Source organism: Protopterus annectens, chromosome 1.part1, assembly GCF_019279795.1.
Source record: "Protopterus annectens isolate FY-2018-M chromosome 1.part1, PAN1.0, whole genome shotgun sequence".
NCBI classification, from domain to species: Eukaryota; Metazoa; Chordata; order Ceratodontiformes; family Protopteridae; genus Protopterus; species Protopterus annectens.
The window spans coordinates 1,890,586,368-1,890,600,285 of record NC_056726.1 but is presented as its reverse complement, the minus strand read 5'-3'; positions in this window follow the sequence as shown (position 1 = coordinate 1,890,600,285).

Sequence of the window (13,918 nt, the reverse complement as noted above, 5' to 3'; positions counted from 1 at the left end):
TATAAACACACATACAAACACACACACACACACACACACACACACACACACACACACACACACACACACACACACACACACACACACACGCGTACATACACATGTGCGCGCACACACACACGCACAAACCGTAGCAGCTCTTTTACCCAGTAATTCAACTGCTGGGTTTCTATATTGAATCACTGTCTGCACAATTTAATAATTTCATTTATAGTCAGCTCTTCTTCAATCATCTATACCATTGTTTTCTCTGAGCCTTTAGGTCACAGTTGCACAAAAACGTAATTACCATACATTATGTACTGGGGGTGTAGTAAAAGCCTTCCAGGTAAACCCAGAAATGCTTATTTTTTTGCCTAATTTATATAGCTGTGTAAGGCAGGAACTAGTTCTCTGACAACAGAGACAGAAGTGTTTTTTTGTTTTTCCTTGTTTTAGCAGTTATTTAGTTAGGGGCAGATGATTTGAGAAACTTTAGAAGCTTGCTGGCTTCTTCTTTTTCTTTCAGCTTTTCCCGGTTAGGGGTCACCACAGCATCCATCCACTCATGATTGGCAGTGAGGAATTTTACAGTGTCAAGTTGCCAGCCTGGCACCCAACCTTCCACAGAAGGCACACACACACTCACACCTAGGGCCAATTTAGAATGTCCAATCCACCTATTGCATGTCTTTGTGATGTGAGAGGAAACCAGAGCACTGGGAGGAAACCCACGCGACCACAGAGAGGACATGAAGACTCCACACAGAAGGCACCCCAGCTGAGAATCGAACCAGAGAACCTCTTGCTGTGAGGCGACAATGCTAACCACTGCACCACCATGGCTGCCCAGAAGCTTGCTGGCTAAACAACTATATATAGCAAGAGGAGAAGACTGGCTGTTTTTTGCTAAATTTGCATAACTTTCTGAGATAGTCATTGGGTAGCATAGTGATGGTTAAGTAATTATGTTTTTTGTTTTTTTTCCAGCAAATCGTGAACAGATTTTTTTCCTTTGGTTAGGCTATTTATTTTGAATATAGTAGTGGAAATGAGACATATCCTGAGGTTCATAATGATTATCTGCAAAACTGTGATGCACATGTGCATGCAAGCTGTGTTGTACAGAAGGTTGAGTAGTTATAAACATGACAGTGAGGCAGGCATGCTGCCTAGGAACCTTCCCTGATCAGTTTTTATATGCCAAGTAGTGCTGTTATCACATTAATCCAGAAATCTGCACAGGTCTTGTTTACTTAGAAGAGCAGAGCAAGTGAACTGCTTGCAGATATATGCTGAATGCTTTCTCATGATACTTAGCAGAATGTAGCAGCATGACTTACTTGCATGGTAACATGGCTACTAGTACAAATCTCACAGAAGAGAAATGTATTCTACTTGCATCACTGGGCAGAGAACACCTCAAAATGATGCCAAAAAATTACCTAAATATGTTTGGGTTACAGACATGTGGCCAGTCTTATCAGCAACAATGTAGGGTGAAACAAAGGGTGGCTAGGACAGAAGGAAAGGGGGCAAACAGAAAAAAAAAGGTAAACACCTGGTAACCATTTGAAATATAAGGAGATTGAATTACCAAAAAACAGACATAGATATATTAAGTCCAATATGGCAGTTTCTCAGACTATTGTCTTTTCTCTGAAGTATGGCAGTCTCGGAGTTGCTATTTATAAGTTAGGTTGGTGTGGGTGGCTTGCCCCTCATATCAGAAGGTAAAGCGGGGCTTTCTCCCTCGCAAAACAGAATTTTAAAGTAGAAGAACAATGTTCGAGATTCAGTCTTCACCTTCAATTTTTTTTTTTTTGGCATATCACCACTCAGCTTCTTGAGTGCCAACATTTCAGTAGGGAGGCAAACACATAGGGCAATGCAGGGTGGAGGGGCAGAAAGGCAGGATAATATTCTTTAGGGGGTAATAGAGATAATTTTTACGTATACAAAGATAAGGGATGAGAGTATGCTATGCAAAGGAAGGACAAATAGTGTATATTAAGAGGAAAGGAATGGGCACATGAATGGGCAGTACTACGGAAGTTTCAGGTCCCAGAAACAGACACTAACCTAAATGTCATGGTCCATAGTTCTGGACTAGATGCTGCCTCTTAACCTGTGCAGCCACATGCTGGCATGAGCCTGCTGTATGGGGTACCTTACTACTGCTGTTGGCTGGTCATTAGTCATAGTGGGACTAGAACTGGGAACTGCAGTGACAGCATGGGTCACATCACAACCAGACTGGCATATTATGCAGAATTCAACAGGCTGTGAACATTCTAAATGTAGTAGCTGGGACACACTGAAGGGCACCCCAGACTCAACCAGGCACCTCAAATGGCTCTTCAGGAGGTCAAACACCCCGCCATTCACAGTACTGATTTAGGACAGGGATTTGTTATATTTTCTCCAACACAGCTCAGCTACAGATGGATTTCTCACCAGAGTTATGAGCCACAACTCTGGTGTATATCCTGCATCCCCTTAAAAAAATATATAATATCAATAATAATAATAACAAAAAAAAGAAAGAGAGATAGAGAGAAAGAGGAGGGAAATACAACAATAAAGTACAGATTAATATACAGGAATTACCTTTTATATTAATAACTACATGCTAACAAAAAAAAAAAAAAAAAAAAACGTTCCACTTATCAACAAGATGGCCACTGGGCATCCTAACATTCAAGAAGTGGTGGCAAACTGAACTAGTTTGCAAGATATGGGAATCAGGTGCACTGCCAGAAAGCTGGGCAGAAATATTGATGATGGATCCCCATGCATCACACATAACCTGGCAACTGATGGAACGGAAGCCCTCCATACTGCAGTACCATTAACCCTATGCACCAAGAGGGGCCCTAATTGTGACATGTGTGCAATCTGTCTCTCATAGTACTTCAAAGAAATGTGCCATCCCATAAAAGGCACACATAGTCTAAGCTTGGTCATGAGGTTGAACTATGAAATAGATGTACTGATCCACATGTGCCAGTTGTACATCCAGGAACTCCTTCGGTATCCCTGAAGCAGAAGCCTGTGAAATTCCTAAGCTGTCACCAGACTGACTCTGGAAGGTTCCCCGAAGGAGGTATAGTGAGGGTTATACATACTTTGGTGTCTACATGAATAGGTCCATGCATTCCTCCATTACTAATATAGGTGTCAAACATGCCCACTAAGATCCATATAATGTCCATGTCCACTCTAATTCTATCAGGGATTTCCTGATTATCAAATTTATAATAAGCAATCATTTGTCTATATTTCTGCCTTCTTGGTGGGAGAGATTCACTGAGCACAAGTAGTTTTGGCCCAGCCAAGACAAGAAACTCTGACGTAGAATTAGCAATGTTCACCACAGAATATATTATTTTTGCCAGTTGGAGCTCCGATAATTTTGGAGAGTCTTTCCTTTTTATAACATATTTGCAGAAAGTGTGGGAAAACAGGAGAAACCTATTAAGAATTTCAGTTGGCATAAAATAGCCTTAATTAGCATGAGAACATTTATGTCACTTCTCATTGCTATCTCTTTATTTTCTCATTTGCATACTTGCATTCTAGGACACTGAGAATTGGCATAACTGGCTGCTTCTATGAATAATGACAGGAAAACAAAACAATAAAACCATGGTGGAAAAACAGCACTGCAGCAATAAAAAGTCCAAAACTTTAATGCATAAAAACCAAGGTTTAGTGCTTTCTTCACTCAATTTGAGGACTTCTTCGGAACAACTCTATACATTCAACCCAACCCTTAAATACTAACATCAATTAAGTTAATTGATTAATTAACCCATTACATAATAAATTACAATCAAATTCAACCATTTGCATAGTCTACAAAGATATAAAAAACATTAAACTTAAAATGTTAACCTAAAATATTTTTCAACTTTAATACACCAGATATGTTAACATTCTCATTAATACCTGGATACTGAGTTGCATTTAAATGCAACTGGCATTTCAATTCACATATATCCAGGTGCACATCTAATACTCTCCCTTGCATATCTTTAACTATTTGTTGTATTACCAAAAACTTAAAAGTGTGGTAATCATATTCCAATGTATGCCTACTTAAGGCATTAGTCATTTTATGATTTTTAATGTCCAATAAATGCTCATCTATTTTGTCTTTAAAACATCTACTGGTTTTTCCTATATAATACAGTGAGCATTTTTGACACTTGGCCATATAAACCACATTTTTACTACAACAATTAAAATGGCCCTTTAGAAAAAATCTCTCTACCATTCAAATTAAAACAATCTCCAGTTCCAAAATATATGAAAAATACGTACACATCCCGCATTTATAATTCCCTACTAGTCTATCATTATATACTTCATTTATTATACTATTCATTTCTAAAAGGTTGTTGAATGATCTTTCCCTTCTATATACAATTTTTGGTGTTTTACCTACCTTTTGAGCCACATTCTGATCAAAGTATAATATTTGCCAATTATTCTTAATAATTTCATTCACTCTACTAGAATTGGGATTATATGTAGTGATAAAACTCAGCCCTAAATCTTCTCTTTCTTTTTTGTGATAATCTCTACTTAAACGGAACACTTCATTCATTGGATTGTTTCTTCCTAAAATGGGCTTATAAATTCCTTCATTTCATTTATTAATAACTTCCTCACTAATTCTATTCAACAGATCTTCAGGATAGTGCCTTTTGGCAAATAAACACAATATAAACTGAAGCTTTTCTAAAGATTCACTATTGTTGCTTACCATCCTGGCCACCTGTACTAATTGTCCTTTTATAATGGACTTTATTTTTTACTCAAATAATTTATATTTTGATGATGTAACACAATAGAAATTGTTTACATTAGATAAACTTAAAAACTATATACAATATTTACATTTAGCCTGACAGGTAGATTAAGATAACAATAAATCTGGATATAAATAATGATCTTGATAGATTTAGCTGCAGTTATCAGGAAGAGTCTGATTCCAGTTGCAAGGTGTCAGTCAAAGCTAAGACGGTTCTCCAAGGGTTATTAATTAGTGGCTTAGCATAGATTCTTAATTCTTTAGATTTGATCTCCATTAACATAAATTTCTTCAATAATGATAAGAATTCTTTTATGGTGGGTGCTGCATTGGATTTCCATTTCCTAGTTATACATTTTCTAGCTATTGCTAGTATAGTCCATAACAGATACAAGTCCATTTTCTTCAAATGTGTATTATTAATTACATTCAGCAAAATTAAAGGATTTGTCAAGATAAATATTGCTTGTAAAAAATTATTAATCTCATTCCAATATGTTTTAATAATGATAAAATCATAAAAAATATGAGACCAGTCTGCATTAGTTGATAACTGGCATCGCCAGCATGTTTTGTTACTGGAGGAGTTTATTTTTGAGAGTTTCTCAGGAGTCAAAAAAGGTTCTACGAAGATATTTCCACTGAAAGATTCTCCAATATTGTGAATAGGAAGTTAATTTAACTGATAATAAGATATTTATCTTATCTTTCATTGATAATGATATTTGAATATCCTTAGTTAAATATTGCCAATACGTTTTTTTGGAGCTGTCTTATAATCAATTAGTATATTATATAAGTATGATAATTCATTCTTTGCATTAGTTTTTTTTTGTAAATTATTTCAAATAGCCAAATTATGAATTCCGGTGTACTTTTAAAAGACGAGTTATTCACTATTCGACACAAATCCTTTGTGTATGTTAAAACACTCTGCAGAATTAAAAAGTTAATCCATAAGTTGACAGTAAGTATTGTGCATCCAGGAGTTTTTGATTTTCCATACAATGAAACCAACTTATTAAGTTCCTATTTCCCCATAAATTAAAATTCTCTCTGCGTATCTTATCAGGAAAGTTTATTGTAATATTGAATGGTATTAGGAATGTACACCAAAGTTTTATGTGCATATTTGTATTAATACATTTTCCTAAAGACATCAAAATATGATTTATTAACTTTAATTTAGTTGTTTTTACTGTATTATAGTGTAGATTAATATTTAAGTAGTACCATATTCTATTATTATCTTTATCCGTTACTGTAAGATTTTTTGATAAGGCATTTTCATTCATTAGTATTATAGAATGCAACCCTTTCCAGTTGGTAAACTATTTAGGATTTACCCAGTCTATCACCATTTTAATTGTGGAAGTCTTTATTTATGTTTCAATATTTGGGCATTTTAGTCCCCCTTGCTCCCATTTTCTAATATGATGAGACTATGCCACTCTATTTTTTTTGAAACCACAGAACTTCCAACAAAATTGAAGTAATTTCTTTAAGAGATCTTCTTTCTGGTAAAAATATAACAGACTGTGCTACATACATTACTTTAGGGAGTAAGACCATTTTATCAAGTGCAGTCTATCTTCATATGTAATGAACATATTATTCCATTTATTCACTAGTGTCTTAATTGATTCTATGATGTTAGTATAATTGATATTTAGGGTTTCTACTATATTCTTACATAAGACTATCTCCAAATAGTCTAAATCTGAGACTCATTTACCAATAATATGATTTACAGATGCCTGTACCTCTTTTTTTAATTTAATAATAAAAACTTTGATTTTGATTTATTAAAGTAAAGGCCAGAAATTTTTTGGAAGTTCCCAATTAATAAGTCTATGTCATCTAATACTTCCTTGGAATTTGGCAATGTAAGAAGCACATCATCAGCAAACATCATTATTTTAGTACTACACTGGTCCTATATATCTATTCTTCTTATCTTGGAGTTGTTACTTATTAAGAGGGCAAGTATTTCTATGGCCAATGCAAATAGAATAGGAGACATGGGACAACATTGTCTAGTACCTCTAGTGATCTGAATTGCTTTGGAAGTAAAGGGGCCTATTTTAATGAAAGCTAAATTATTTTAATAAATTTTCTTTATAAGTCTGATAAAGGATAACGGAAAATCAAATATATGTTAAACTTTAAATAACCCCAATTTAAGGAATCAAAGGCCCTTTCCATGTCTAAACCAATTATCAATGCTTCTTGATCTTCTCTATTCAAATAATCTATTAAAGTTAGAATCCTTTTGATATTATCCTGTGTATGTCTGTTATATATAAAAACAGTTTGGTCTTCCTCAATTATTTTAGATAAGGGTATTTTCATTCTATTAAACACGAACAAAGCACCAAATGAGCCAACGAAGATGCAAACAGTTTATTTGGCTAAAAGCAGCACTCCTAAGCACTCCAAAGCAAAAACAAATCCAAACGTAGTGTTACACACTTCCCACGTTTCGTCTCTCCTTCATCAGATAAACACATATTCCACCCATAAGTCCATTGTTTAAATACAGTTCCTAATTCAAATACACCAATCATCACACTGATTCAATGAAGCACTTGTGACAAACCACATAAATGCATATAAAAGTGCAACACAGTTCATAAACATAATCAAATGCATATCACACCTTAAAAAATAAATATATAATTAATCAATAACAAAAATATATATGTATATATGTATATATAAATAACACATGTAACAATAAAATACATAAAATATACATAAAAAATGTTATTAAAACAATACTACACCCCACTGGTATACAATGGTATTGCACCGACCTGGCATTCATAAAAAATATGAGTATTAAGTTGTATTATAATTTAGCTGCTCTAAGTTTTAAAACTGGTGCCAATGATACCATATCATTGATACCCGGATATTTATTTGATTCCAAAGTTATTTGCCAATACAATTCTCTGTATTCTAAAAGTGTTTCCCACATACCCCCTCTCGGGTCAATAGGCACAACTTCCACTACAAAAAATTCAAAAGTGGATTCCTTACAAACTAATGTATGTTTGTACAGAGAATTGTTCGTACAAAATTTCCTGATATCATATAAATGTTCATAAATCCTTTGTTTTATCATCCGTTCACTTTTTCCAACATAAAATGCCTCACATTTTTACATATATGCACATACACAATCCCTTTTGTATTGCAATTTACAAAGGCATTTAATGTAAGTGTTTTCTTCCTGGCTTCTAAGAAGCAGCTATTTCCAATTTTTAAATGTGCACAGTATCTACAAGCACCACATTTAAAAACCCCAGTTTTTTTCTTACTTTTATTGGTCAATCCACTGGCACCACTCTCAATAATACCTTTAATGTTGTTGCCCTTCCTATAAATAAATTTTATTTCATTTTCAAAAATGTGACTAAGTTCTGATACTTTTGCAAAATTTTTCCATTCTTTTTCGAACGTCTTCTTTATTATATTCGATTGGCCATCATAAGTTGTAATAAGACCTGATACAAAATCATTTTCCTGGGGAACATCTGATGACCTCATTGTCTCATCCTTACCCAGAATAGGTTCAAATCTAGTCTTTCTCCCCTCAAGAACATCATGCAATATAGAATCAAATAATTCCTTTGGGTAACCTCTTTTTGTAAACATACTTCTCAAAGTTTCACATTCTCCTATAAACATGTTTGTCTCCAAGATACATAGAAAGGAAACATTCTCAAACACATATCTGCATTTTACCAGTTCTCACCCTTTCCACCAGAAAAAAAGCGTTTTGAAAGGGCAATTGGTAAGAATTTGCAGAATGACTTCTGATGATGGGATGTTTATAGGGTATGTGGGAAACACTTTTAGAATACAGAGAATTGTATTGGCAAATAACTTTGGAATCAAATAAATATCCGGGTATCAATGATATGGTATCATTGGCACCAGTTTTAAAACTTAGAGCAGCTAAATTATAATACAACTTAATACTCATATTTTTTATGAATGCCAGGTCGGTGCAATACCATTGTATACCAGTGGGGTGTAGTATTGTTTTAATAACATTTTTTATGTATATTTTATGTATTTTATTGTTACATGTGTTATTTATATATACATATATACATATATATTTTTGCTATTGATTAATTATATATTTATTTATTAAGGTGTGATATGCATCTGATTATGTTTATGAACTGTGTTGCACTTTTGTATGCATTTTATGTGGTTTGTCATAAGTGATTCATTGAATCAGTGTGATGATTGGTGTATTTGAATTAGGAACTGTATTTAAACAATGGACTTATGGGTGGAATATGTGTTTATCTGATGAAGGAGAGACGAAACGTGGGAAGTGTGTAACACTACGTATTGGATTTGTTTTTGCTTTGGAGTGCTGCTTTTAGCCAAATAAACTGTTTGCATCTTCGTTGGCTCATTTGGTGCTTTGTTCGTGTTTACTAGTACTGCCAGCACCTTCCTTTGATTTGTTTTTTTATTTTCATTCTATTGACCAAGATTGACATAAAGAGTTTATAATCATTATTCAGCAAACATGTTGGTCTATAAGAATTACAATAATTAGGGTCTTTGTTTTCTTTTAATACAGGAGTGATTATAAAGTATCTTCAGGAAGGTGGAAGTTTTGCTAATGTTTGGATTTCAAGAAAGGATTTATGTAAGAGAGAAGTTATAGAAGTGGAGAATAGTTTATAAATCTCAACAATTAAACCATCTATACCTCGTGCTTTATTAGACTTAATTTCTTTAATCTTGTCTATTATTTATTTCTGTGTAATTGATTTTTGTAATTCTAACTTTAATTCTTCAGATTTTTTCTTTATGTTAGGGACTACTTTTTTCAGATTTCTATATTGAGTTATATTTGTATCACCTTTATGATGTTCAGCATAGTGATATTTGAAAGCATATAAAATATTGCCTATGCCTTAGACTTTTTTCTTCTTTCCTTCCTTCATGTAAGATGCTAGCAATATTATTGGATTTTGGTTGTATTTTAACTTTCATAGATGAAGATGCTTTGGAGAAGTAGCATAAGAGTTTATTTTTAATCATTCCATAACTAAATTAGTTTCATGAGATAGTATTTCATTATATTTATTATTTGTCTCATCTTTTTTCTTTTTATTCTCTGTAGTACTTAAATTCTTATTAGATTTGAGTACTAACAGTTGATTTTGTAATTCTTGTAGTTCGGATTTCCATTCTTTAATTTTATTTTTGTACTAGCTGATGGTTTTACCATATAATGGACTTTTTTTGATGGTATGGGTACCAGCACCCAAATTCCAAATATGAATTTGAGAAGGTAGGCTTTCAATAAATCACAGAGGCCAATTTTTTATTTTCAGAATCAATTCTTAAATCAACATCTAGGTATGAGATTTTATTTTTACTATAAACATAAGTGAATTTTAAAAAAACCAACCGTCATATTTATACATTCCAAAAATTCATTCAATTGAATCTTTGTGCCCTTCCACACCAAAAATGTGTCATCCAAAAACTTTGTGTAGTGCATACTTTGAGATGTAAACTCACTAGTCATAACAAACTCTTGCTCCCAGTAGGACATGATGTAGTTGGCAAATATGGGGGCACAAACTGCTCCCATTGCCACTCGTTACCTGTTTGTAGTACTGTCCTTTAAAATATATATAATTTTTTTTAGTACTACTTCCATCAAAGTTATATATTTATTTACTTGATCTTTGTCATATAAACCAGCTTTTAATAACTGAACCTCTAACCATGTCAGCCCTACCTCATGGGGTATCACAGAGAAAAGGTTGCAGACATCTGTAGTAACTAAAATGATCTCATTGCTAAGCTCAATTTGATTTAATTTGTCCAAAAAATGCCCAAGTCCTTACAGATATAAGGAAATACCATCAGACCCTTCTGTAGATATACATCCAAATATTTATTAATAAAACAGGTTTTTGAATATTTTTCATCTACTATAGTAAGGCATTTTGGATTTTTTAGCCTCTTATGAATCTTGGGTATTCCAAATATGCTGGATATCATGGGATATTCATTCCTTATATACCCATACTCCTCTTCATTAATCTGGCCTGATATAACATGTTTTCTAATAATAAGTCCAGCCTCCAATAGGTTATATGAATTTTATTCAAAGAACTTTCCATATATGTCCCATCCATTAGTAGGATATTCACACCATTGGAGTAATCACCCTTATCCATAATAACTTCTGCGTTACCCTTATCAGCTTTCATTACATGGATATTTCTGTCATTAGCAATTTCTATTAACAACTCTTGTTCCTCCTTACTTAGGTTGCAACCATAATTTAAACCTGGGCTTCTGTACACTTATCTTATAGCTCTGTCACATACTTTTTGAAACACTGCTATTAAGTTATTAGTAGGGGGATTAAAAGTGCTAGTTTTTTTAACTTATAGTCATAATTTTCACTATTAAACTGCACTTTCAAATTCAACTTATGTCTAAATAATTATAAATCTATCAAAGTGTCAGCTACTTTCCCTCTCCTACTTTGGACAAATGTAAAACCCTTGGCTAACAAATTTGCATGTGCAAGATCTAAACATTTGCTTGAATAATGAAACACTTTAAAATCTCTGGTTGTATTGCATATAACTTGTGGTAACACATAATACACAGTATCTATCACATTATCTAAACAGTGCATAAATACATCAAAATTAATTTACTCATCAACTGGAAACACATTCCCATACCATAACTTACTTAAAACATCTTCATCTCCTACCTGTACATGGTTTAAATCATTTATGGAACATACATTGTAATTATTCTGATTTACTTTAACTTGAACTGCATTGTTAATACAAAAATCATGAAGACCATAGTCCACTGCTAATTGTCACGTACCAAAACCACTTTCACACAGTTCTGTTGCGTTGCAGTCTTTCTCAACACTTCCTTCATTTAGGATAAAAATAGCCATGTCCATTAATTCCTTTGCTGGTTATTCCAGTTCTTTTGATTCTTTGGTCTGGATCCTAGTGCTACATTGTCCCTGTAGGTATTTGATGAAAAAATGAGCCTGTTGTCTTTTGCCTCACAATCTCTCTGACTGTCGTACTCTCTCTTCTAAAGGGGGCTGTTGAACTTGTGGACGTTGTTCCTGATAAGTCCTCTGTGATGACATCACTTCCTCTCTACCCCGCAGTTGGCAATTGTCTCCTTCCATGCTGTTAAAAATGTAAAAATTAACCGGACTTCAATGTGAATAAAAAACTATTACTTTTATTAATTAAAACACATCACATAAGCGCTTTCATCTCTCATGGAGACTTCTTCAGATAAAATACACTCACATTTATCATCTTATTTATAAACTAGCTGAAGTTCATCAACCAATCATGAAATGCTGCTAATTAAAAAATTCCCTGTGTTAAAGGTGTACAAAGTACCTATTCCACTCACAGTATTTGTAAAAACATTTTTCGAAATAGAATGAACTATAAAAAATAAATGAAAATACATAAAAATCATGTTGAATTTCTTTAAAATTTATGTTAGCAGATCTGATTTTTCACTCAGTATGGTTTGAGAGATACTAGGTCATTCAGACCTGGGGGGATGATGCATTTAATTGCAACTGCCAGACAAGTTCTCTTTTTAATAAATGTCTTTGCCAATCACTGCCCAAGGAATGAATCTGCACTTTTTCCAGTATTCCAAAGCTGAACGTAACAAAATTACTACACACAACAGAGGCCTGTACAATGCATTAACTTCCTTTTTCTTCCTGATCTCATAAAGGTGCTCATAAATTCTTGATTTCAAAGCTCTCTGTCTTTCCAGCAACTGTCACATTTAGCTAGGTACACTAGTTAGTTGTATGACAATTCCCTTTTCCAAAGGACACCTTGGTACGCAAAACATTATCCGAAAACATTATTTTCTCTTTCATAATGTACATACAATATGCACATCTACCACAAGATGTGGCACATTTTTGTCTGTTTGTTTAACATTTTCTAAGTTATGTTTAAAGTTCCTACCAGTTTTTCTTACAAAAAGGGGTTCAGGCCCAAACAACTGGGAAACTTCATTATTAACCTTAAAAAATACTCCAGTTCTTATTTGTAATTTCTCTAATCTCTTGGGAATAAACATTATGTTTCAAGTACTAGAGCTTTTTTGTATTTGTTGTCTCCCTTATTCCTATTTTGATGAATAAAATCCATCCCTAATATGGGTGGATACTTGGTACCCCAACCTTTCCTTACTTCTTCAAAAATACCATCCACCATCATCTGGGGGTGTTTCCTTTCTATACACATTTTCTTCAGTATGTCAAAACTCCTGATCTAGATCTTTAATATCAGAGGTCATTCTTACCACCCTTATGGCCTGACCCTTTACAATTCTTTCTTCTGATGGCATGGATGGTTACTACTATAGTGCAAGTATGCATTACAAAAGATTTATTTCCTATATAGGTTGGAAATGCATTTTTTGTGCTGTTGGGAAATCTTAACATCCAAGTAACTAATATTCAGAAAGTCCCAAGAATGTGTAAACCTAAAGTAACCAGTGCTACCATTCACATGTTTCCTAAACTCACTAATTTGGTCTACTGTACCATCCCACAGAATAAAAATATTATCCAAAAACCTCACATAAAGATGTAGGTGCTTCGCAAAGGAACTCTTCAGAATAAATTCATCCTCACATCCCAGCATGACAATGGTGGCATAGGTGGGGGCACAAGCTGCCCCATCACGACTCCTCTGATTTGCTGGTAAAAATCACATTCAAAATGGACAAAATTATTGTACAAAATGAGTTCCATCAGCTCAACTAAGAGCCTAATCCTGCATTCTGAAAGGGAAGAATGTTGTCACATGGAATTGTAAAAAGGTTCCATCCCCTCAATTTTAGGAATAATAGTAAAGAGGTCCACTACATCAATAGTGAGTAAAATAAGTCCTTCCTTCCATAAAGCCTGTTTTAATTTTCCTAAAAATTCTCAAGAGTCTTTCAGGAGATGGGGGGGGGGGTCTTGGTCACTTCTTTATACCATTTTTCCACAAGAATGGCCAAAGGATGAGTCTTACTCCCCCTACTAGTCACTAT